At 45.6% G+C, this 24822-nt stretch overlaps 3 non-coding genes across 3 annotated transcripts; 1 reads left to right on the top strand and 2 right to left on the bottom strand.

Moving 5' to 3' along the window:
- Positions 1-921: 921 nt before the first annotated feature.
- LOC128746867 (U5 spliceosomal RNA) lies at positions 922-1034 on the bottom strand. Its single transcript, XR_008412609.1, has one exon. It is a non-coding gene; the product is annotated as a U5 spliceosomal RNA (small nuclear RNA).
- Positions 1035-2247: 1213 nt separating this feature from the next.
- trnai-aau (transfer RNA isoleucine (anticodon AAU)) lies at positions 2248-2321 on the bottom strand. Its single transcript has one exon. It is a non-coding gene; the product is annotated as a tRNA-Ile (tRNA).
- A 2083-nt stretch (positions 2322-4404) lies between these two features.
- On the top strand, positions 4405-4514 carry LOC128746869 (U5 spliceosomal RNA). The gene has a single exon (XR_008412611.1). It is a non-coding gene; the product is annotated as a U5 spliceosomal RNA (small nuclear RNA).
- The last annotated feature ends 20308 nt before the right edge of the window (positions 4515-24822 follow it).

Consider the following 24822-nt stretch of genomic DNA (forward strand, 5'->3'; position numbering starts at 1 on the left):
TCAATCGAACAAGCAGCATGATTAATGATTATTAACTGTAAATCAGTAACTAATAGGATTTTTTAATGGTTATAATGTGTATTTCAACCCAAGTTACCCATTTTTCATTAATGAATAAACAACGGGTCGGGCAGGATTTGAACCCGCAATCGCTCGTGGCTTTCCTTTCCCCTTCGCCCCCCTTTTCCCCTCCCCCCCCCCCTCGCACCGTCCTTTTTCCCCCTTCCTTGGCCGAGTGGTTAAGGCGATGGACTAGAAATCCATTGGGTTGTACCCACATAGGTTCAAGTCCAACCAATAACGTTGGTGTGTGTTTAGGATGCTTTGGTCATTTTGAGTATGCAGAACTGTCACATGACAATAGTGTTGTGCCTTGAGGTGGAATACGCCGCATGAAGTGATGTTGTGCCCACCAGGAATCGCTCTGTGGAACCGTCACGTAACAGAGTGTGTGTGACTTCATTGGTCTTCAGCTGACTGGAGTTCAACCAGACTGTATGCTGTGACAGTCCAACAATTCAAGGCAGGGTCTGATATTTTCATGAAGTCTCTTCAAAGTATTGGGTGAAACCCTTTGAATGCAGAAATCAAAAAATTCCAGTCCCCTGGCAAACGTACGGGCTGACAGCACTGTGAAATTACCAACCGAACACCTGTGGTCTCTAACCACCAGCCTTTCCCACAACAGCCAAACGTGCTGACCAATTACGTCACAGAGACATGAGAATGAGGATCTCTACAAAAAGAGAGACACTTTGAGAGCAGGAAGACATGTTCTGAAAACCATGGAAATGGAGTGAATGCTCAATTGAAGTTAAACAACACACTCTGCTGCTTCATCGACACACATCTTGGGAATAGCAACTCCGCACTTGTGATCCAAAGTCGTTAATCAGACAGGTTTCATTGAACACAATAAGAAGCCCTACAAGAGCTGGGCATCAAAAAATTAGTAAATACTCATGTTGTTCTTCTACACGGAAATCTTTAGTAAAAGGCGAAAGATTTATACGATCTGAAGAGAAACATGAGCGAACTACTGACACTGAACCAGAGAAAGAGTTGTATTCTTCCACATCAACCTTTAACTCATGGTGTTGTTCAGCCTTTGAACAAACCAGCACTTCAAGACAATCCTCTGCACCATCGTTCCAATAACATCTGTGAACTAGTGATCGTCTTCTGTTGTCATTGACCTGTTTTGCACACATATAAGTGATCAGAACACAAAAGAGAATTTTCTCATGTTCTGGAGTCGTCCATCCTACATCATGCTGGTCTCGGTCGCAAACATCATCCACAACTTTCCTGATGTTCGGGAAGAGGGGAAAATGGACACATATCGCTCCGTGGAAACATACCACAAACAGTTTACACAACTTTGTGGTGATCATTTAATACAATAGTTAAATGCATTGTGTTAAATCTATTCATCCTGTGAGTTGATGTGCTGTTGTATGGTTGATATATACTTTGTTAAATTATCACCTACATATATATGTTTACATATCCATGTATGGTTTATATTTTGCAGAAATTCTGTAACAGAAGACTCATCACCAACTGCTTCAGTGTTGGTGAGACCGTCCACTTCCAGGAGCTGACCAGAGGACCACTGGCACAGACCACATGTTTTTGTCGCAGATGAAGCCTCTCCTTTGTGAACAAACAGTTATCAGTGCACCACAACTGCTCGTTCAAGAGTCACCTACCTGTTTAACAGAGCAAAGGTCCTTGCATATTATAATTCATCTCTGCAATAAAACAAAGCTGTGTTCAACTCAGTTTGTTGACATTTGATTGATTTTGATTTTTTTCTGTGAAGCCATTTTACACAAAAAGAAATGTTCAATATCAAACTCCTTATTTGCAAAATATAAAATAAAAGAACTCATTCATTTATACTCATCCAATACACACAGTAAAAAAGTCAAACTTGAAGTGAACTACTACACAAAAAAGCGATCCAGAAAGCTCTATATGTTTTCTTTCATATTTAGCCTGAATTCAGATCAGTTTTAAGGTTGGGATGTGCAATATCCTGTCAATAAAACAGTTAGTCAGTGGAGCATGAGGCGTGTGATCTCAGGGGCTGGTGTCAGGCAAATACAGAAGAGGAGAGGCATTTCCTCTATGAGAAGCTTCACTGAGGCATGAGCATTGAATAACAGAGATGAAATGGGGGAAGTTGCACATGTACAGGATAAAATAACAATAACAGAAATACCTTAAAGCTTTATGTCACAGTGGCCAGTATGGGGATCGAACCCATGACCTTGGCGTTATTAGCACCACGTTCTAACCAGCTGAGCTAACCGGCCAGTAGTAGGACTTATTATTCATACATTTCAGGTGATATTATCATATAGCAAGCTGGAGTTGGACTTGTCACAACAGTGTCTGTTTCTCCAGCAAGGATTCAAGGCCTTTCTTTCTCAATTCCATCTTCCTGATTGAAACGGATCCAAATTACAGGCAGATTAAGGAAGCAGATTAAAGGTGTATTCTTTTTGAAGGAGCCACCAAACCGCGCCTTTGAAACAGGCGTGAGTCATCTGAAGTTGGAGCTGAGATTATTATTCATACAAGAAATGTATCAAAATAGTAAAAGTAGTTTACCTGCAACGTTTCAATGTTCAGCACCGATCGAAGCCTTTGAATCACATTGACCTTTGAAACATCACGTACCACAACATGAACATTGTGCTCATCACTGAGAGTCTATTCCTGAAATAGATGGTGACTCAGCTATGTTTGTAATATATGTTATTTGGTCTTTGTCTCTCGCTCAACACACGCACAAATCAAGCTCATGCGCTAAATATATGGAGCATAAACAAATGGATCAATGAGAGACATTGGTGTTTACAGACGACACAGTTGATCTTTCATTGGACTCAACAATGAACTACAGGTGGTCAGATGCATGAGAGCGTGGCCATGTGTTTCCAGTGTTTTGAGCAGCTCTGTGGTCACCTGCTTCATGCTTCAGACTGCTGAGCTGCCTCTTGTGATTCTCTGCAATGGGCCACCAGGAGAGTCAGATGTCAGATGTGGCAGTGAAATGAGGGGTGAAAGGGGATAATAGTAACAGCTGAAAGATTAATCTCAAACAAGGCCGATACAGAAGTTCAAAAACCGAGCGGCTCATCTGTGACCTTGAGATGATAATCATGGGCTCGTCCAGGACTGGAATCTGGGACCTCTCGCAGCCCAAGCCATTATCACACTGCTCGACCAAGGAGCCCTATTTATGTTCTCTATACAGCAGGAGAAGAACCATGATCACAAAGGTGATGAACAAGTTGTACAAGGAGACACAAGGAGACATTTCAAGGATCAGAAAACCTATATGTGTGTTTTAGAGAAACTGGATGAATACAAAGACATCTTCCCTCTTTGTTTGTTGTCCACCCAGGGAGCGATCAGATCCTTTATTGCGTTTTGAGTACACGTAGTTTCAGCATCTGTTAAGCAATAAGATATGAAGATATGATGTCAACGAAAACCACTGTGTGCCTCACTGACTCTTCCCAACTTTTCACACTTCTTCTTTTAGAAGACAAAAAAATGCTGACACCTCATCGGTTAACTTCGATGTGCTTCCAGGGTTGGAATACAAATCTGCACCCACTGAGCCACTTGTGCATCAGTTTGAACCCTCTGACACAGATTGATATGTGTCGTGGAGATCGGCATCATCTCTGGAACAGTGAGTGCAATCTTGTATTTTAATTGCAAGCTGATCACATCCTTGGGTGGACTGGAACCACCAACCCTGGTTGGATTGGTGAGTCACGCTGCATTTCTACGAGCAACCAAGCCTCGTTGGCGCAGTAGGCAGCGCGTCAGTCTAGTAATCTGAAGGTGGTGAGTTCGAGCCTCACAAGGCGCACTGTCTTTTTGAAAAGTGATATGGATTTCCATCCCATTCATTTACGTTCAACTGTTTTGTGGGACAAGCTTTGCAACATGACTCCTAGCACGACCTTTATTTATGGTATGTTTCTACGGAGCGATATGTGTCCATTTTCCCCTCTTCCTGTACATCACGACAGTTTTGGATGATGTTTGCAACCGAGACCAGCACAATGTGGCATGGATGACTGCAGAACACGGGAAAATTCTCTTTTGTGTTCTGATCACTCATATGTGTGCAAAACAGCTCACTGACGACAAAGGACGGTCACCAGTTCACAGATGTTAATGAAACGATGGTTCAGAGGATTGTCTTGAACTGCTGGTTTGTTGAAATGCTGAACAACACCATGAGTTAAAGGTTGATGTGGAAGAATACAGCTCCTTCTCTGGTTCAGTGTCAGTAGTTCACTCATGTTTCTCTTCAGATCGTATATATATATATATATATATATATATATATATATATATATATATATATATATATATATATATATATATATATATATATATATCTTTCGCCTTTTACTAAAGATTTCCGTGGAGAGGAACAACATGAGCTTATACTAATTTTTCACACTCTGCTCTTGTAGGGCTTCTTATTGTGTTCAATGTAACTCGTCACGTCAATAACTTTGGATCACAAGTGCAGAGTTGTTATTCCCAAGATGTGTATCTATGAAGCAGCAGAGTGTGTTGTCTAACTTCAATTGAGCCATCACTCCATTTCCATGGTTTTCAGAACATGTTTTCCTGCTCTCAAAGTGTCTCTCTTTTTGTAGAGATCCTCATTCTCATGTCTCTGTGACGTAATTGGTCAGCACGTTCGGCTGTTTCATCCCATTGAGACCTACGTGTTGGTCGTCCGCGTCCAGCCTTAATGGGACATTTGTGGTGTTCACAGTTGAGGCACAAATATTCTCCCATCCATGGTTAGATGGCAAAAACAACTGAGAATTGAACTCAGGTTAACTGCTTGGAAGGAAGCTACAGTTTACACAAGAACACCATTGCACAGATTCCTGTCAAGTAACATTCACTTTCACAAAGAGAAATCGAAAATAGCGGCTGAACAAACATGCGGTGAGATGAGGTTTTTGGCCAACTCAGTTCGGCCCCTCAGCTTCTCTATTTTTTTAAGTCCATGTCAGCTCAAGATATGTATCTACTCAGTTCCACTCTGTACATAAATTGAGGCATCAGCCAAAATATAGCAGTGTGAGTGTTATGAATGTGGGTGGGAATACTTGAGCTTCATTTTCTAAATGTTGTGATGTCTGCCCTGCTCGCCCCTCTCTGTCGCTCTTTTGCCTATTTTGGATTCCTACTGACTCAGAAGTCCGAAAGATTGTAGAATGTCCTTCGTTCATTTCCTTCAGTTCTTCATTAATTTTTTTCATCATGATTTGTAATTGTGCCAAAATCGCTGACTCACCTGCAAAGCATATAGTGAGTACTTTGAACTAATTTCACCAGTTAAATCTGCCAAAACACAAAACTCTGTGACCTTCTCTGTGACCTTCTTCATTCCTAACCTTCTCCCTGAGTTTTCGACTGCATCCCAACCTGTAATGCTTGGTGGAAAGGCATGTAGTAGTGGATGGACTCACCAAGCTGTGACTAGCCAAACTGCAAACATGGAGCCTGAAGTAGTTACAGCTCTACACTTGTTTCAGAAAGCTGGTGAAGTGAAACGTTTGTGTTGGTTTTGGATGAATCTGGTTGCATTCTGGAACATCAGGCGTAATTTTCCAGTGTCTCGTCTGGGTAGATCATCTGAACAGATGATCTGAAATATTGAAGCACAGTATCGCAAACTTTGTGACAGCTTTACACTTCCAAATCCTAGCTACAGTTAATGATGTGATCACCCTTTTCCTAAACTTCCTCATTTATTCCAGGTACGTCCCATATGGTGTCGTTGTTTGGCCCCTAGTATGGGAACCACATCGGGACGCTCCAATCGATCAGTCACCATGATCATGATCAAGCCCTAAACCCCTTTGGGTGGACCCCTGTCCCATAGGTTGTTGTATTCCTAGTTCTTGCCCAGGACAACCACCGTTGACTATTAGCTTGGAGCTTCTGACCTTGTGCTGCCACTTTGACTTAACATGTGTAATCCGTGCTTTTGACAGAGATTTGAATGCAAAACACTGAGACAAGATTTCAGCATCAGAGCGATTCGCTGTCTCCATTGGTATTTATGTACAACTGTTTTGGGACACAAGCTTTTCAACACGACTAAGTGATGCGAGCCATGTGACAACACAATGTCCATGTGATCGGTTCAATGAGGTTTGTGACAAAGAAGTGGAAGACCGTGTTGGTCAATTCAAAGATGAAATGGTGGAACCTTTTGCTCTCATTCTCTTTATTCATTTATTCTCTAAAGCACTGCTACCATCTTTCTTTCACACTCTCTCTTCGCTGAAAACACATTGCTATCACTGACTTCAATCACACAATCATTCTACACATTCTTCAATCCTTGAAAACTGAAAAACTTTTGTTCACAGATCCACAATTTGTTCTGTATCAGCATGTCTCCGTGGTGCAATAGGTTAGCGCGTTCGGCTTTTAACCGAACAGTTGGTGGTTTGAGCCCACCCAGGGACGAGACCTGCTTTATCTTGCAGTAAAAACATCATTCATGTACTCACTCTGACAGACATGATGTTGATCTCCATAAAACCAATCCTCTCAAACAGGGGTCACCAAACTGTCCCAGAAAGCGCTGCAGGTTTTTGTTCCAACCAACCAAACACACACAGTTTAAGCAATCAGGTGTCAATTTGGAGACCCCAACTCTTAACCATCGTTCCATGAACATATGTGAACAACTTCTATTATTATGATTATTATTATAAATATATCCACACAGTCCCTTGTCCCATGATCATAGACAGAGACATAGACATAGACTCCCACAAGTCCCATATGGTCTAGTGGTCAGGATTCCTGGTTTTCACCCAGAAAACTACCATCATTATGGTTTGTTGATGTTGTTCAAAGACAGATTGTTGTCATTACTCACCTGTTCCAAACCTCCGTTAACTCGAGAGAAGGCATAAATCCCGCTACGTTTCACACGCCAAACGAGCACTGTAACATTCAGTTGATATCTTTGTTGTCGAACCTGTGTCAGTCTAAATAAACACGTCAACTTATCAACCACTGCCTCAGACAGCTGGTGTCAGTGAAACCAGTGAGAAGATTTTTAGTTTGGGTCTGATAGCAGTGTACTATCTATTTCAGATTTATGAAACTTCTGAAATCGGATGACATCCATCACATCACACATCATACAATATTTATGAGCATCAAAAACAAAAAAAAAATAAGATTTGTGTTTTCCAGTGACATAAAGTGCTGCTCCAAAGAAGGGACAGAAATATGTTTTCTCCATGGAAGCTTTTAAACCACAAATAAATTGTTCTGATATTTAAACAGTTTGGTTTGTCTTGGAAAGAAACAAATGCAGATATATGTATGAATGTATATATCTATATATCTTGTGCTGGCCAGCTTTATAAAATTAGTTCTGAGGAGCTCTTCTGTTTGTGAGGAGAGTATCAAGCATTGGTGCTCAAGCTGATCTGAACTTGTCCTCCACGACCATCTGAAGATATCTTCCTTTTAAATGCAGTCTAAAGTCCAATGTTCATCTACGAGGGAGATGCAAACATGTTGAACAGACGATGGATGGCAACTAGTCAGAAGTTCGGATCACCTGTATCACATGTGTCTCCTTCATCGTTGCTGCAGCGTCTCAGGACCCCGCCTCCCCAGTAGAGCATTGGTAACCAGTGTTGGGCAAGTTACTTTAAATCAGTAACTTAGTTACAGCTAGTTAGTTACCTCGTTGAAAAGTAACTTTGTTACTTAAGTTACTCATTACTTTCAAAGTAACTAGTAAAAACAAAATCATCTTAGAACAGTCACGGTCATCGGCCTGGGTTGGGAACCAGCAACACTGGGACAGAGTTATCCTTATTTGTGTGGCCTGCAGCAGTGCCAGAGATTGAATTTAAAAAAAAAAAACATCTGCTGCCATCGCTCTTAAGTACGGGTGGACGTACTCAAGCAGGTCCACTATACTAACAAGGATCCTGTCAGCAGTGTTTAGATCTCTGTTCACATCTCTGCCAAAAGAGTTTTGTGGTACATTCTTTTTATATTTCAGGAATATTTTATCTGACTGTCCATTGTGTGGGGACAAGGGTGGGAATATTCTTTAAAAACACCTGGGAAATTATAAGATCCAGAGAAATAATCCCAGGAAGAGTTTTATTGGTGGAATGTTTTGACTGGAACAAGAAAGTGAGAATCATGAATGTGTACACTCCTCCAGACTCTGCCTAGTTCAATGTCATAATGCCATCAGAAGTTCCCCTATTGAGCAGGAATCATGCTAACGGTTGCTAACATGGAGGTAATGTCGTCTCCTAAAACCAACAAGTCACGTCTTCCAATCTCCTTGAGGGACCTAACGATGAAAGTGACCTGGTTCAAGGAAGTTGAGCAAAATGAGCAGTTTGTCGCCGCGAGTTACAAAACACAGCTGATATCAGGTTTGTCATGTGCTCACCACAAACATCGGCTAAGACAGAGGAACACACACATTGCATCAGGTTACACACGTCACTCTTGCCTAGGAGCCTGGATAGCTCAGTCGGTAGAGCATCGGACTTTTAATCTGAAGCTCAAGTCCCTGTTCAGGCGATGCTTTGTGTCTGGCCAAGTTGGCTGTTTCACTGGTTGTGTGTTGGTGTAGGTTGCAAACGGACTTGGTTCAGGCTCTGATACGTTAAAAAAAAAGTATCAGAACTTAAAAATATCAAACTATAACAGAAAGACTCTTTCTAATGAATTCAGTATTAAATCTACCGTTCTGAAAATTTTTCTGAGTATCAACATTTTTTTTTTTTGTTTTCGTTCCGAAACCGAAATGCGTTTTCCGCACTGTTCACACACTGATCAGATTAGCTTCAAAACATGTAAATTTCACATGCCACTGTAGCAGAAGGGATCTATCAAGTAGGTGCAGCACGAATTCAACCTGTCTGAAGTGGTTTCAAAGAGTTATCAACTTTATTATGTTTATCGGTCTAAAAAACACCTTCTCTCAGGCTGAAAACGCATTTTCGGCACTGTTCACTCACTGATCAGAATAGCCTCAGAACATGAAAATATCAACAGCAACCATAGGAGAAACACTGTTTCTAGTATACACAACACTAGACCTACATTTCTGAACTGTCTTTGGAGGGTAATCAACAATTTTATTTTTGCCAGTCCGAAACCCACTTTCTTTTTTGCTGAAATCACTATATTATTATATTATATATATTATATTCTGTACTGTTCACTCACTGCTCAGGGATGCCTGAGAACATGAATATTTAACCTGACTTCACAGCAGAAGCCATCATTCTAGTAGCTGCAGAACTAATTCAACCTCTCTGAAGTGGTTTCAGAGAGTTATCAACATTTTTATGTTGGTCTGAAAACCACAGTGCCTCGGGCTGAAAACGCGTTTTCTGCACTGTTCACTCACTGCTTAGAAGGGGGACTCAGAACATAAAAATTTCACCTGCAATTATCGGAAAAACGCTTTTTCTAGTATATTCAACACTAAACCTCTACGAATAGGGCGCTGTGACTGGCCTACAAGCAGTCGAACCGTTCCACATTCCCTGCTTCCAAGCCATGGGATGAGTTTGACGAGAGCCAGGCGCTGCTATGAGGTGGATCCGGAGACTTTGGTCCCAGAGATGGCTGAATTCCATGTGGTGGAGTCACGCAAGTTCCCTCTTGTCACCCCCGCTACATGGCATCAGCCGCCCATCGCATCGAAGTTGAGCTCTCTCTCCACCGCCAGCTCAAGAATCATCCCACTTCACTGACGACGAGCTGGCGTTGGATGGCGAGACTACTCACAGGGTACGACAATATGTTGTCTGCCCACAATTGGAAGAAATCCAGACTATTCCCGGCCCAGTTCTGACACTCCACTGGCACTAGGACCACACGTGGTCAGGTACGGCGCTTACTACAAGGTGGAGGGTTTGGATTTGCGGCGCAGCGTTCCCTCTCACTTAGCCATCATGCACGATGCGCGATGCCCTCGCTTGACCTACCCCCTGAGGAGTGACTACCCGCTGACAGAGCCACCATCACGCAGTAGAATGGTGTCTACGTTGTCGGCAACCAGCTCATAGCGCTTGAGAACATCATCGCGCTCCTTATGAGCTCTGTGGACAGGCTCATCCTTCGCAGAACCTCTCTCACTCCAGTAGAGATTTTGGAGTTTCAACAGTCCGTCGGCGTGGTCTTCTGCTCGCGGCGCCTCCTCCACACACAGCCGCTGCCCGGGGGAAATACCGTCACTGGTCGAAGGGGCGGTTTGAGCCCAGCCGTGGGGATCATAGCCACTCTGATCATCGCTGCTCCTCTTGGAGAGACCGGTCGGCTGCTCTCACCTCTGCTCCCTCCAGAAGCGTAGGAAGCACTTTGTATCTAAAAGTATGCATCTAAACCAAAGTCTAACTTGAAAAAAAAAATAATAATAAGATGCATTACTTTGGTATCTGGCCTGTTTCTTTTCTGCCCAAAATTACGGTTTATCACCCGCCACGTTTTCTTACGGTTCCAGTCAGTGCGATTTGTTTTTGCTTGAGATCGTCTCAGGAGTCCGAGCAGTATAGTAACAGTCTCTCTGCTTCTTTATCCCTGACGTCAGAACGGTCCCTAGGGAAGTTTCTGGAGCTAAAAAGTGATGTTTTTCCTCAGCTTTGACACAATAAGAAGCATAGGCGTCAAATAACTCTTGCCCTTCTCTCAACAGATCCCAGTTCCAGCCAAAAGTCAGGAGAGTTTCAATTCTATTTATTTCTCAGACTCGCCACTTTCCAGCAGGGGTCGCCACAGGACCGTGAAAGCCACCTCTTCAGAGGATCACACAGTAGGCGCAGCGTGCCAGACCTGCTCTGTTCTCAGCTCCCTCACGCGATGTCTGATGCGATGTCGGTCTGTGATTCTGTACTCTGCAGCCCTCCAAACCTCTCAGAGACAGGTAGGACATCGTCATCTACGGAGTCATCTCTTTCTGAGGATGATTGGGCCGGTCCCTCGGGGTCCATCTCAGGAGAATTGCAGTGTCAGATCAAGGTACACTGCAGCCCGAGTTCATCACACAAGTCATCACAAGTTTGGGGGCCCTACTTCCTCTGACGGCTCACCTAACAAATGCGAGTCTGTTTTTGAATATCCAGCGGGACAGGAATTTCCGAAAGGAGTGGGGGCTGAGCACCGACGGCCCTTTCGACCAGGACCCGACCCGGAGGGCGGGTCCTCTCCTGTGCTCAGGGCGCCTGTCTTGACAGAGTATCTTCCGAACTGAAAGAGCCTGTGTCCTCACCTGCCCATATGGATCGAGAAGATACTCAGTCATTGACACGCCCTTCAGTTTCACAGTCAACCCCCAGGTTCTGCGACACCACATGGACCTGGGTGAACTCAGAGAACCAGCGGTCATTTCTGATGGAGGAGGCACGCTCTCCTGTCAAAGGAAGTAATCGAGCTCGTGCCAAAGCGATCCACCTACACTGGGTTTTACTCTGGGTACTTTCTGGAACCCAAGAAGACAGGAGAGTGGACACCTGTTCTGGATCTCAGTCTCCTCAACCAATTCATGACCAGACAGCGGTTCCGGACTACCTGGAGACTCCTGGAGTGAGTCAGAGTGTGAGAGTGGAAGACCTCCATAGATTTTGCAGACGCCTACTTCCACAACATGGTTTGGCCGAGTCATACAAAGTTTCTCCAGTTTGGGCTAGAGGGTCAGGTGTATCTACACAACTCTCTAGTGCCTCGCACCTTCGCCAAGTGCGTGGAGGCGGGGCTCGAACCACTAAGGAGACAGGGTCTGCGGATTCTGACAGTGTCTTGGATTCTTGGACCACTGGTTGTTTCTAGCCAGGTCCAAACAGGAATCATGAGCGCACACCAGCTTGGTGTTGGAGCACATCGCGCAATTGAGATTCAGCGTAAGCCTGTCCCTGAGTCCCTGAAAACTCAGGTTCGGCGTGCGATCATTGTGACCCTGGTGTGCCCCAGTGCCTCTGGTTTCCAGAACTAGTGCAACTTGTGAAGGGCAAGTTTTGGGACTTGCACCTGGTCCAAGCAGGAGGAGCCCTGAAGTCACCACCCCCACACCTACGTGCCATGTCTGTCAACCCTGACTGTATTTGTTTTCGTATTGATGGTTCCCCAGTCACCGTCCGTCCCAATCCAGCCATCCAACCCGAAGTTAACTCTTCCTCCCACAGATGCATCAGTTCATCATCAGTTCATGCATCACCTCCACATGAGGATGCATCACAGGCTCTCCTGCACACTCTGTGACCGTTGAGGGCACTGGATTGCCACTTACAAAGGGTGAAATGTTTTAGATGGTCAGAGAGTCTCCTTATCTGCTATGGCGGCAGCCAGCACGGAGTAGCACTCTCTACTCAGCGCATTTCTTTCTGTCCAAGGTCAGCCACCTGCCTGGCTTATGAGTTAGCGGGAGAGGCTGCACCGGAGGGCACTCAGACACACTCTCCCTGTAGCATGGCTTCCTCCACAGCCCTGCCGCTTGGAGTACCGATGGAAGATAAATGTTCCACAGCGTCATGGACTTTGGTCTCCACCTTTGCCAGAGCTTATCTTGTGGAGGCGTCAGCGAACCACATGGCCCATTCGTGGATCATGGAGGTCTGATCAGGTGCATGCTCTTCAGTTACAATCTTCTTATGAATTCCATGGGAGCTTGATGCTGATATCACAGATCCAATCATACTCCAGCATCATGTACATCATTCCCTCACTATTTGTTTTTTTTTTTTTTCCACAGTTTTACAACGTCTGGTCTGGGAAGAAAAGACCAGAATTCCCCTTTTGGACATCTCCTTCCATCATGTTAAGCCACTTGAACCTCTCTTATAGTGTTGTATTGCTAAAATTGTGGCTCAGTGACACCTCGCTCACCTTTCTCGCAGGTGAACCAGCCTCGCTTCCCGTCCGCCACCTTCATTTGCGGGACTCATGATGGACAGGACATGGCTAAATTAATTCTCTTTTTGGGCCTTTGTTTCTTACAGGCCAAGGACACTGTTGTAGATTCAGGTTCTGGTGTCATGGTGAGCCTGCATTTGTTTCCAAGATTGGTTCATGATCCCTCTCCATTGCAGGCGCCACCCTGGGACTCCAGAGATGGTTGGCCTCCCCTTTAGGTTCATGTATGAGGCATTTATAAAAGTTTCCTGCAGTCTCACCTAAATGCTGTTGGAGATTTGGCCATCCGGCTTCAGAGTGCGTGTTTTGCGAGCTAATTCCATTCCTTCCTCCCTTTTTTCCTCATTTGGAGTTAGGTTGCATAACGGAAGCCCTGGGGACCCTCCAAGTCCCTGAAATAATTTCAGTTATTGCCCGTTCAAGACTCGGAGAAGGAGTTTATGACTACTCCTAAGTGCAGTGTGTTGCAGTGTTTGGAGTTTGGGTGGTTATGGCTCGGGCCGCCGTGGGGGCGGTGTCCTCACTAGGTGGGGTTTTTCACTGCGAGGGGTCGTACTTACTCACTAGTGGCGGCTAGCTGGGGGTACATTTCTCCCCTCGCTTAGCTCTTGGGGTTATCCAATAGCGAAGCCTCACTAGAGGGCGGAGCACGCTGAAGGAGAACTGTAGGTTCCCAATTGTTACCATTGTTCTCCCAAGTGTGCGAAGCCCTCTAGTCTCGTCACGCAGCTACCGCACTCAATGAGGAAGTTGAATGGAGGGTGAGGCATTATTATACCACCTCCTATATAGGGGAGTAGTCTGCCCCCATTAGGTGGCAAGTTCATGTTTTTTTTCTTCAGTGTTGGAACACGGTTCCGGGAGAATATCCAATAGCAAAGCCTCACTAGAGGGCGTCGCACACTTCTGAGAACAACAGTTACAATAGGTTACCTGCAGTTGTCTGCACTGTTCACTCACTGATCAGAATAGCCTGAGAACAAGAAAATATCACCAGCAACTATATGAAAAAGCCTCTTTCTTGTATATTCGCCACTAAATCTACATTTTTGAACTGTTTTCAGAGGGTTATCAGCAATTGTATTTTTGACGGTCCAAAACCCACCTTCTCTCGGGCAGAAAACGCATTTTCTGCGCTGCTCAGGCGCTGGAAATACTATGCTTCTAGCAATGCTTTTATTGAAATCTAATTTTCCACAAAACAGAAATTTCTTCTGGTCAGAGACTCAAAGCCGACTGCCCCAGGAGAAGCTGCTGCTGAAGATTCCGACGTCCACGCACGGAGCGCCGCCAGCGGTGAGTCTCCTCCGGTTAAATCTGCTCCTGCGGTGATGCGACAAGTCTCTCCCATGACTGCGATGAGACCTCAGTCCTGCCTGAAGTTTCCGTGGTCCAGATGAGCCGCTCCGCTCCTCATCAGTCTCAAGCTTCTTCGCTTGATGTGCCAGATGCGGCGACTCCGTCGGCGCATGTGACCGGTAAGAATTTAAAGGGAGACGGCCACCCTGCAGTTTACCGGATCAAGTCCAACATGCCACGATGCTCGGCTGAAGCTAAACACCTCCAAATGCATCTGCCCCTATTGGGATTTTTAATTGGTTTCTCTCTCTGAAGCTGCGTTCGAGCCACTTGATTAGGCTCCTTTGGAGCTGGTGGCTTACAAAGCAGCTCTCCTCCGAGTCTTGGCCCCCATCAGGAGGGTTTGGAGAACTATGTGCCTTCTCGATTAGTCCTGACTGTATTTGAATTGGTGTTGGTGATTCGGTGGTCTCACTCCGACCTTTTTTCCCAAATTTCTGTCTGCCTCCGTGAAGGCTTTCTGGCCTTCCCCCCACCCGGATGAGAACCTCTAGCGCTTCCACAAGGTGTGTCCCGTGAGTGCACTGAGAGCTTATCTGAATGGAGTCAAGGCCTTCAGGAAAACATAGAAGCTGTGGGTGGCTCTGGCAGGTGGTAAAAAGGGGCAACATCCATAGCTGCCTTCAGAGGACTTTCTTTGGCAGAAATCTTACAAGCAGCCTCCTGAGCTTCCGCCTCAACTTTTGCAGATTTCTATTTGTCTGACGTAGCAGCTTCTTCTTTGCCTCATGTTGTCCTGTCTGCAGTTGCTTCCAGCAGCTCTGGGCAATAGATGAGAGAATCACTTGCTGACCGAGGGGAGGCTCTCTTCATCTAAATGCACCTTTTTCCTTCGGTCAGGCGGTGCAACGGGTAAGAGGGCTGATGCTTTTGTGTTTTTGATGCAATAAAGTGTTTCTCTTCCGCAGCGCTTCTTCGTGGGCCAAACGTCTCTCCGCTGCCAAGTTCTCCCTCCAAATATGGTCGGTTAACTGGATCGAGTCCCACCCTTCAGAAAGACAGTCTGTGGGTGGCTCTCCCTGGTGGAAAGAAGGGGCAGGCACTGTCCCCTCACAGGTTGTCACATTGGCTTGGAATTGCCATCATGAAAGCCTATGACACTGCGGGAAAACAGGCACCAGACTCCCTGAGCGCACACTCGACAAAATGCCTGGAAACATCTGTTGCCGCTTTCAAGGGAGTATCTCTTAAAGAAAACTGCCAGGCAGCTTCTTGGTCATCAATCTCTACTTTTGCTGACCACTACTTGTCTGTTGTGTCTGCATCCTCCTTCCCTCTTGTCTTTCTGTCTTCAGGAGCAGCCAAACCCTGCAACCAGTAGGCCTTCATTCACAGCACTGGCTCTGGGACACTGGTATCTGCATCATTACAGTGCTGTGCAGTGTGCAGCGTCCTGAGATCCACCGGATTCCTGCATAACTGTCTATTCATTTGTGAATAAACTCCCTCTTTCTTGCTCAGCTCAGACTAGAACCCTGACTATAGCTGCTCAGTAAATGTTTTCTCTCCAGGGATGGAGGATTGTTAACGCCACATTCTATTTCAGCCATATAGTGGCTAAAAGAGGGCAACGCAGTTCTTGCTGATCCAGAGTGTAAGTTACACTCCATATATGAGGGGTTGTGAATGCCACCTTCTACTTCAGCTTACGGTGGCAAAGTTGAGGCAGCATCTCCTGCCACCCGGCGTGTAAAATTACACTCTATTTATGAGGGGTTGTTAATGCTACATCTTCACGACCCATACATTCATTCATTCAGGCTGGATAGACCCCGGGTGTGGCGGTGGCATCGGAACTGTCATAGGCAGGTCCAGTTTGACCTCATGGGTGATTCAGAGTTCCGGATTGGTTTTGGATTGCTCACCTGAGCTCCCCCTTCATCCTGGCTACATTCGGATTCCGGTCACTGCAGGATGGAGGAGTTGAACTCATCGCCCCCTGGCCCCAGAGTGGCCAAGGACTGCGTTGCTTCTTGCACTGTTTGTGTCAAGCTGTGCTTTTGCATTTGGATCACTTGTCTCCCGCGGTTCATTCAAACAAAGACAATGTTAATTAGCATATTGTTAGGTTGTTCTACTATCTCAAATCCAGCACAGTTCTGCAATTATATTCCGGCGGCGCATGTGACCGGTAAGAAGAAAGTGCCACCTCCATCACCGACGTAATGAGAGCCACGCTGATGCCGGGGTTCGGGCAAAACCTGGCTGGGACGGAGCCCTCTCAGTGTCCGGAGATCGTACGACGGCTCGCCTCTACTACCGGACCTGCATGGGGGAAAGGGCGGAAGGGAGGTGCACAGATCAGAGCGATGGCCAACAGTTTGGCCTTTTTGTGCTCTCAAGACAACTCTGACCAGGGGATGAGGTGACCCAGGTGCAGCTGACTGCCAACATTGGACCATCCTCTGCTCCAGGGTCCAGTGCGTCTCTCGTAGGTGTCATTGCATGAGTCCTCAAAATGCCTCAGGCCTCATATTCAGCCGCCCCAGCAAACCGGAGAAGAAGTTCTACAGTGGACGTGTTGTGATGTGTCATGGGATTATTTGGGGTCACAAATTCGGGGCGCTCTTGTTATGTTGCCGTGTCATCATTTGGAAGTTGGAACTGTGAATAAAACCTGCTGTGTTGATACGTCCTGTGTGTTTTCCTTTCAGCTTTGGCTACCATAAGGTGTGTCTCTTCAACCCTCTTGGAAGAACGAATCAAATGTCTGGACCATCATTGAGCAGTGTCGCCAGGTTCGCGGAAAGGACCCCAGGCGACCAGGCCCGGAGGAAAGGTCGAGGCCGAGGCGCTGGCAGGAGCGAATTCAATACGAATAATAATAAAAAAAACGCAAATACGATGCTTCAAGCAATGATTTTATTGAAAACAAATTTTCAACAAAAACAGAAATTTCCTCTGGTCAGCCGACTGCCCTGGGAGAAGCTGCTGCCGAAGATCCCAATGTCCAAGCACGGAGCTCCACAAGCGCTGAGTCTCCTCCGGTTAATTCCGCTCCTGCGGTGATGTGACAAGTCTCTCCCGTGACTGCGACGAGACCTCAGTCCTGCCTGAAGTTTCTGTGGTCCAGATGAGCCGCTCCGCACCTCTTCAAGTCTCAAGCTTGTTCTCTTGATGTACCAGATGCGCCGGCTCCGGCTGTAATTTCACAATGACAGAGTCACTCACTCACGCCTCTATAATTTCACAATCACATTTTGCGGAGTGCCCTGGCACTTCTAGTGAAGTAGAAAGGCTGGTGTAATATTCCTGGAATATGTTTGTGTCCAGCTGTCCCTGGAGCCTGCCTCCCTCCCAAACAGTCCTTTAGCACGGGGCAGAAATTATGAGCAGACCTCCGATCCTGGGGCGTCCCCTCAAAGCATGGCTACTTCAAGGCTAGCAGGCAGTCCTCTGCCCCCTGAAGTGCAGTTCACTATTCGAAATGCTAAAGCACCCGCAACACTCAAAGCATGTAATACCAAATGGGTGTGGACTGCCGTCTGTTGGGTAAACATCCACTGCTAGTCCAATTCAATCCAGACTATTCCCGGCGCAGTTCTGACACTCTACTGGCACTAGCACCGCACGTGGTCAGGTACGGAGCTTAATAGGTGGAGGGTTTGGATTTGCGGGCCAGTGTTCGCTCACACTCAGCCGTCATGCACGATGCGCGATGCACTCGCCCCTGGAGCTTGACCTCCCCCCTGAGGAGTGACCATCCCACCCGGCACTGACGGAGCCACCATCGCGCAGTAGTATGGTAAATGGTGTCGGCAAACAGCTCATAGCGCTTGAGAACATCATCGCACTCTTTATGAGCTCCGTGTGTCGTCGGGTTTAGGTTTTCAAGGTCTTGTGTACAAGGCGATTGGCTATAACATAAGCCGTCCCTAGTTCCGAGCACACTACCTCCCTTTGCCTCTCTGGTAAAGGGCCCCTCGGTTGGTCAACTCAGTCAGCCTCTTGTTGCGGACACGGTTCTAAGACTATAATAAGCATATCAACTATACCTTATTATATTAGTGAGTAGTGTCGGCGCTTCACTGAGCGGGTTATTTAATTAGCCCGACCTGTTAAGAAACAGGTTCTTGACCTTACAATGCTACACCTCTTACCGTAGTCTCTTTACTTAACTTCGTTTAGGGACTCATGATCGGATCCTAAATCCATTCCTTTCAAATAACATTTTCCCCATAAATGCCTAAAACTACCACCTAATCATTGACACAATAATTCAGGATGGAATAATGCTACCATGTGAGACACTCATTAAATGTGCAACAGGAGGAAATCAAACAATAACTCACCTATAACCCAATTGATGGTAGTAGGTAGGAGCCAGTTGATTCTTTAGTAGTCAGGGATCAACGCCGTTGTGCCTTTTCAGTACTTAATTCGTACTCAATTTTATTATGTTTTTTGTCACAAAAATGTTTCTTCAAAAAATTAATAAAAGAATAGTAAAAACAGCAAAGTCAACCAAAAATAATAAAATCCATAAACTCAAGGGTATCGCCAGACGCTGATACCTAACAATATCAAAAGTACCGCCAGACGCTGGTACTAGTACATATACTTCAAAAACCATATAATCAAAAATACTTCAAAGACCGTATAATTAAAAATACTTCAAAACCATATAATCAAAAATACTTCAAAGACCGTATAATCAAAAAATACTTCAAAATCATATAATCAAAATTACTGCAATAAAAAGGATTAATTCAAAAATAGTAAGAGAGAAATAAAAGATGAGTTAAAATCAAATGGTCCGAGAGCAAACAGCAAGAGCACCGTCCCAAGATAAGATATAAAACCTTACAGCGGACAGACGCGGGCGAAGATCCAAAAAGAGCAAGAACCCAGGGTCACATCTCCGAGCGCTTATATAGCCACACACGGCTTTGAAGACATACCGACGTCCGTTTTCTCACGCCAAGCCAATTAATCATATCTCTAACTTATCTTGTTTTTCTCCAGGTGGCCTTTTGAAGTCCTTCCCTCAAAAGGATACATGTTTGGTGATGGATCATATTAGTGTCAATTGCGTCAGCTCTTGCATCATTTTTTTTTACGTCACTGATGCCCGGTTTACCATATTAGGTCAGTACATCTACTCCATTTTGCCAGCACGTGCGCACAAGTTCAAACTAAGTTCAAGAGAGCGCGCCTACAAGGTCATTCTCAGATCCAAGCACACAGCTGTTCGTGAGTTCAAACGCGCATGATCAAAAGCATACAGGTTCACTAAAGTTCGAAACATTAAACAATTAATGATAAAAAATCAGAAACAATATCAAATATTATTTAGCAGGTCCATTAATGATAAAAACAGAAACAATACCAAATATTATTTAGCAGGTTTTGATTACAATATTTTCGAACTTCCCGTATATACAACACCGTGGACTCCACCAGAGATTTTGGAGACACAACAGTCCGTCAGCGTGGTGCTCTGCTCGCGGGGCCTCCTCCACACACAGCCGCCGCCTGGGGGGAACACCGTATAATAGCCGGGCTGATCATCGCACCTCCTCTTGGAGAGACCAGTCGGTTGCTCTCACCTCTGCTCCCACCAAAAGCGTAGGAAGAACTTTGTATCTAAAAGTATGCATCTAAACCAAAGTCTAACTTGAAAAAAAATAAGATGCATTAATTTGGTATCGGGTCTGTTTCTTCTCTGCCCAAAATTAGGGTTTATTAGCCGCCAAGTTCTCTTCCGGTTCCAGTTAGTCCGAACTCCGGCTTCAAAAATTTGTTTTTGTTTGACATCGTCTCAGGAGACCGAGCAGTATAGTAACAGTCTCTCTGCCTCTTTATCTCTGACGCCAGAACGGTCCCTGGGGAAGTTTCTGGAGCCAAGAAGTTATGTTTTTCCTCAGCTTCGCCACAATAAGAAGGACAGGCGTCAAATAACTCTTTCCCGTCTCACAACAGAACCCGGTTCAAGTCAAAAGTCAGGGGAGTTTCAATTCAGCTATTGACTCTTCTTATTCCTCAGACTCGCCAGTTTCCAGCAGGGGTCGCCACAGGACCGCGAAAGCGACCACTTCGGAGTATCACTCAGTAGGCGCTGCGTGCCAGACCTGCTCTGTTCTCAGCTCCCTTGTGTGATGTCTGATGCGATGTCTGTCTGTGATTCTGTTCTCTGCAGCCCTCCAAACCTCTCAGAGGCAGGTAGGACATCGTCATCTCCAGAGTCATCTCTTTCTGAGGATGATTGGGCCAGTCCCTCGGGTCTCCATCTTAGGAGAATTGCAGTGTCAGATCAAGGTACACTGCAAGGTTGGGGAACCGAATTCCTCTGACGGCTCAGATGACAAAAGCGAGTCTGTTTATGAAGAACCAGCGGGACTTGAAGTCCCCAGAGGAGTGGGCGCTGAGCACCGACGACCCTTTCGTCCTAGACAAGCCCTGGAGGCCGGGTCCGCTCCTGTGCTCAGGGCACCTCTCTCCTCACCTCCCCATATGGATCGAGAAAATAAACGGTCATTGACACGCCCTTCAGATTCACAGTCAACCCCCAGGTTTTGCGTCACCACATGGACCTGAGTGAACTCAGAGAACAAGCGGTCATGTCTGATGGAGGAGGACCGCGATTACTGTCAAAAGAAATAATCTAGCTAGTGCCAAAGCGATCCTCCTACACTGGGTTTTACGGCGGGTTCTTTCTGGAACCCAAGAAGACAGGAGAGTGGAAAGCTGTTCTGGATCTCAGTCTCCTCAACCAATTCATGACCAGACACCGGTTCCAGACTACCAGGAGACTCGTGGAGTGCGTCTGAGTGTGAGAGTGGAAGACCTCCATAGATCTTGCAGACGGCTACTTCCACAACACGGTCTCTAGTGTCTAGGGCCTCGTTTTTTCGCCAAGTGCATGGAGGAGTGGCTCGAACTACTAAGGAGACAGAGTCTGCGGATTATGACATACTTGGACTACTGGTTGAGTCCAAACAGGAGTCATGAGAGCACACCAGCTTAGCAGAAGGGGTCTTTCTAGTAGCTGCAGAACAAATTCAATGTCTCCGAAGTGGTTTCAGAGACTGATCAACATTTTTATGTGTGATGGTCTGAAAGCTACAGGTCCCTCGGGCTGAAAACCTGTTTTCTGCATTGTTCACTCACTGCTCAGCGATCCCTCAGAACATGAAAGTTTCACCTGCAACGAGAGCGAAAAAACTATTACTAGTATATTCAACACTAAATGTCTGCGAATAGGACGCTGCGACTGGCCTACAAGCAGTCGAACCGTTGCACATTTCCTTCTTCCAAGCCATGGGATGACTTTGACGAGAGCCAGGCGCTGCTATGAGGTGGATCTGTAGATTGTGTTCCCAGAGTTGGCTGAGTTCCGTATGGTGGAGTCAGGTTCCCGCTTGATCTTTTCCTGCGCCTCATTTCATTTGCTGCCTGTCGTATCGAAGTTGAACTCTCTCTCCTCCGCCAGCTCAAGAATCATCTCACTTCACTAACGGCCTGCTGGCGTTGGATGGCGAGACTACACAAAAGTCACGACAGCATGTTGTCTGCCCACAACTGGAAGAAATCTGGACTATTCCCGGCGCGGTTCTGACACTCCACTGGCACTAGGACCGCACTTGGTCAGGTACAGAGCTTACTGCCACATGGAGGGTTTGGATTGGCAGCGCGGCGTTCCCGCTCACTCGGCCGTCATGCACGATGCCTGATGCGTTCGCCCCGGAATCTCGACCTCCACCCTGAGGAGGGACCATCCCACCCACCTCTGACAGAGCCACCATACCGCAGTGGGATGGTGTTTACGCCGTCGGCAACCAGCTCACAGCGCTTGAGAACATCATCGCGCTCTTTATGAGCTCCGTGGACCGGCTCATCCATCGCAGAACCTCTCTCACTCGACCAGAAATTTTGGAGTTTCAACAGTCCGTCAGCATGGTGCTCCGCTCATGGCGCCTACTCCACACACAGCCGCTGCCCGGGGGGGAACACCGTCGCTGGTCGAAGGGGCAGGGTGACTCCAGCCATCCAAATCATAGCCGTGCTGATCGTCGCTGCTCCTCTTGGAGAGACCAGTCGGTCCCTCCAAAAGATTAGGAAGAAAACTTTGTATCTAAAACTATGCATCTGTAACAGGTTTGAACACTGTGACCTTGTCTACAGTTAAAAAGTGGTGTCTCAATGTGGTCAGTAGAACGCCGTCTGAAACAAAATGCGGACAGAGTCACACAAGGCTTCCACATGTGTCGATGGTGAGATCCAAGTAATCCAAGGGATTCTTTTTTTTCATTGTGGTAACCCACACCACAATTAGATGTCTTTCTGAAACATCACTCACAAACATCTCACTTTGTCATACAACAACTGTCAGACATCATGAACCACCTGCATAATTGCTTTTCATCTGAATGTATAATTCTGCCATTAAACCATTTGGCTAGTGTTGAGAAATCATAAAACTTTACTTTTCACCAAACACCGTTATTCACCACAAGCAAACCCAAGGACACACAACTCAATCACCCGTGCCATGTCAACGTAGGTTGTCAGTATTAGCTTACAAGCGCCACATCCACACAGAGCGAACTCAAAGTACGAAGGAAAAACAGTATACTTAAAAACCACGTCACCATCCACACACTCAGACCCCAAATCAGTCAATCCCAAGTGGAACAAACATTATAAACAAATGGATTTGACTAACCTGAAACTAAATGTGGACAGAGTCACACGAGGCTTCCACATTTATCGATGGTGAGAAAAGTAATGAAAAAAAGTGTCACTTCCTATTTACCCACACATCTTCAATGCCCAACCTCTGTCCTCTCCTGCCCTCTACTGACCGAATTATATACCTGCCAGTTAATCAACTCTTCAAAAACCACCCATGAAACACATCATTTACTGGCTGCTCCACAGTGGCCCTTTTAAGCGTCTCTAGTATCATGACTTGGGAGGCAGCATGAAGATAAACTGCGTTTTTGGGCCCCCGGTAATGAGGCCCCTGGCGCGGCCGACCTAGCTTGCATCACAGCGACGTTGGCATATTGTCAATGGAAAACATGAAGCAGTAGTTTGTGGGACCAATTTTCATCTGCACTTATTTCCCTCCGGCGTTTCTACATGTTGATGGATGGAGTTTCATTTGTGTTGGGCGTGGGGTCTGCTGACAGGAAATCCACAGTCCCATAGGCAGGAAATGCTGCTGTCAACCGAGTGAGAAGTAAACAAGACGTGCTAATGACCCTGCTGCTGCAGATCACATCTGCTTAACAAGCTGTCTTTCTAAATCATGTCAATGAGGTTTGCACTTCACATTTCCATCTGTTTTTATCAAACAATTCAAATAAAAGTAGAACATGACAGGTATTTCGCTCTGATTTTACATTTAAATGATACAGTTTTTGTACAATATAAACACTTGATTCTTATGATTGTAAATTATTCTTTTAAACATTTTGCAAAATATTAATTTTACTGCCTTACATCCAGTAATATCATATGTATCTTGTTTGAAACTCAGGACAGCAGTGTCAAAAGATGTGATGAGTATTTGTATAGATGATGTATAGATGACATTCGAGTTTCTCGTTTGAACGGTTGAACCAGGACCTCAGTGCAATGTAATTATTCGCTTTCATGCAACAAAACACGGTCCTTGCACTCTCCTGAAGCCACTTTGGTCGACAAAACTACTGTCCAATGCAATCACAAAAAACTATATTCTGATATGACAACCATATAATCAATTAACCTGAAACAAAATGTGGACAGATTCACGCGAGGCTTCCACATTTTTCGATGGTGAGAAAAGTAATGAAAAAAGAGTCACTTCCGATTTCCGATTTACCCACACATCTTCAATGCCCAACCTCTGTCCTATCCTGCCCTCTACTGACCTAATTATATACCTGCCGGTTAATCAACTCCATGCTGAACAATTAAATGACATCTAACACACACTCTGTGAACACACATAAGTGGGCGTCACACTAGAAAGGCTGTTTTTCCTATAGTTGTACGTGATATGTTCAGAGGCTATTCCGATCAGTCAGTGAACAGTGCAGAAAACGCCTTTTCAACCCGTCAAAAGCTGGGTTTCAGACCAGAAAAAAAAATTAACCGCCTGAAATATCGTTCAGAAATGTAGGTTTAGTGTTGAATATACTAGAAAAAGTGTTTATCCGATAGTTGCAGGTGAAATTTTCATGTTGTGAGTAATCCCTGAGCAGTGAGTGAAGAGAGCAGAAAATGCGTATTCAGCTCAAGAAAAGGTGGTTTTCAGACCGACACAAATAAAAATAAAAATGTTGATAACTCTCTGAAACCACCTTAGACAGGTTGAATTAGTTCTGCACCCTCTCAAAACACATTTTCTGCTAACATTGGCAGGTAAAATTGTCATGTTCTGAGGCCTTCGCTGAGCAGTGAGTGAACATTGCAGAAAACGCGTTTTCAGGCTGAGGGACTGTGGTTTTGAGACAGACAAACATGAAAATGTTGTTACCTCTCTGAAACCACTTC

The sequence above is a fragment of the Synchiropus splendidus genome, chromosome 15 (genome assembly GCF_027744825.2).
Source record: "Synchiropus splendidus isolate RoL2022-P1 chromosome 15, RoL_Sspl_1.0, whole genome shotgun sequence".
Taxonomy (NCBI): Eukaryota; Metazoa; Chordata; class Actinopteri; order Syngnathiformes; family Callionymidae; genus Synchiropus; species Synchiropus splendidus.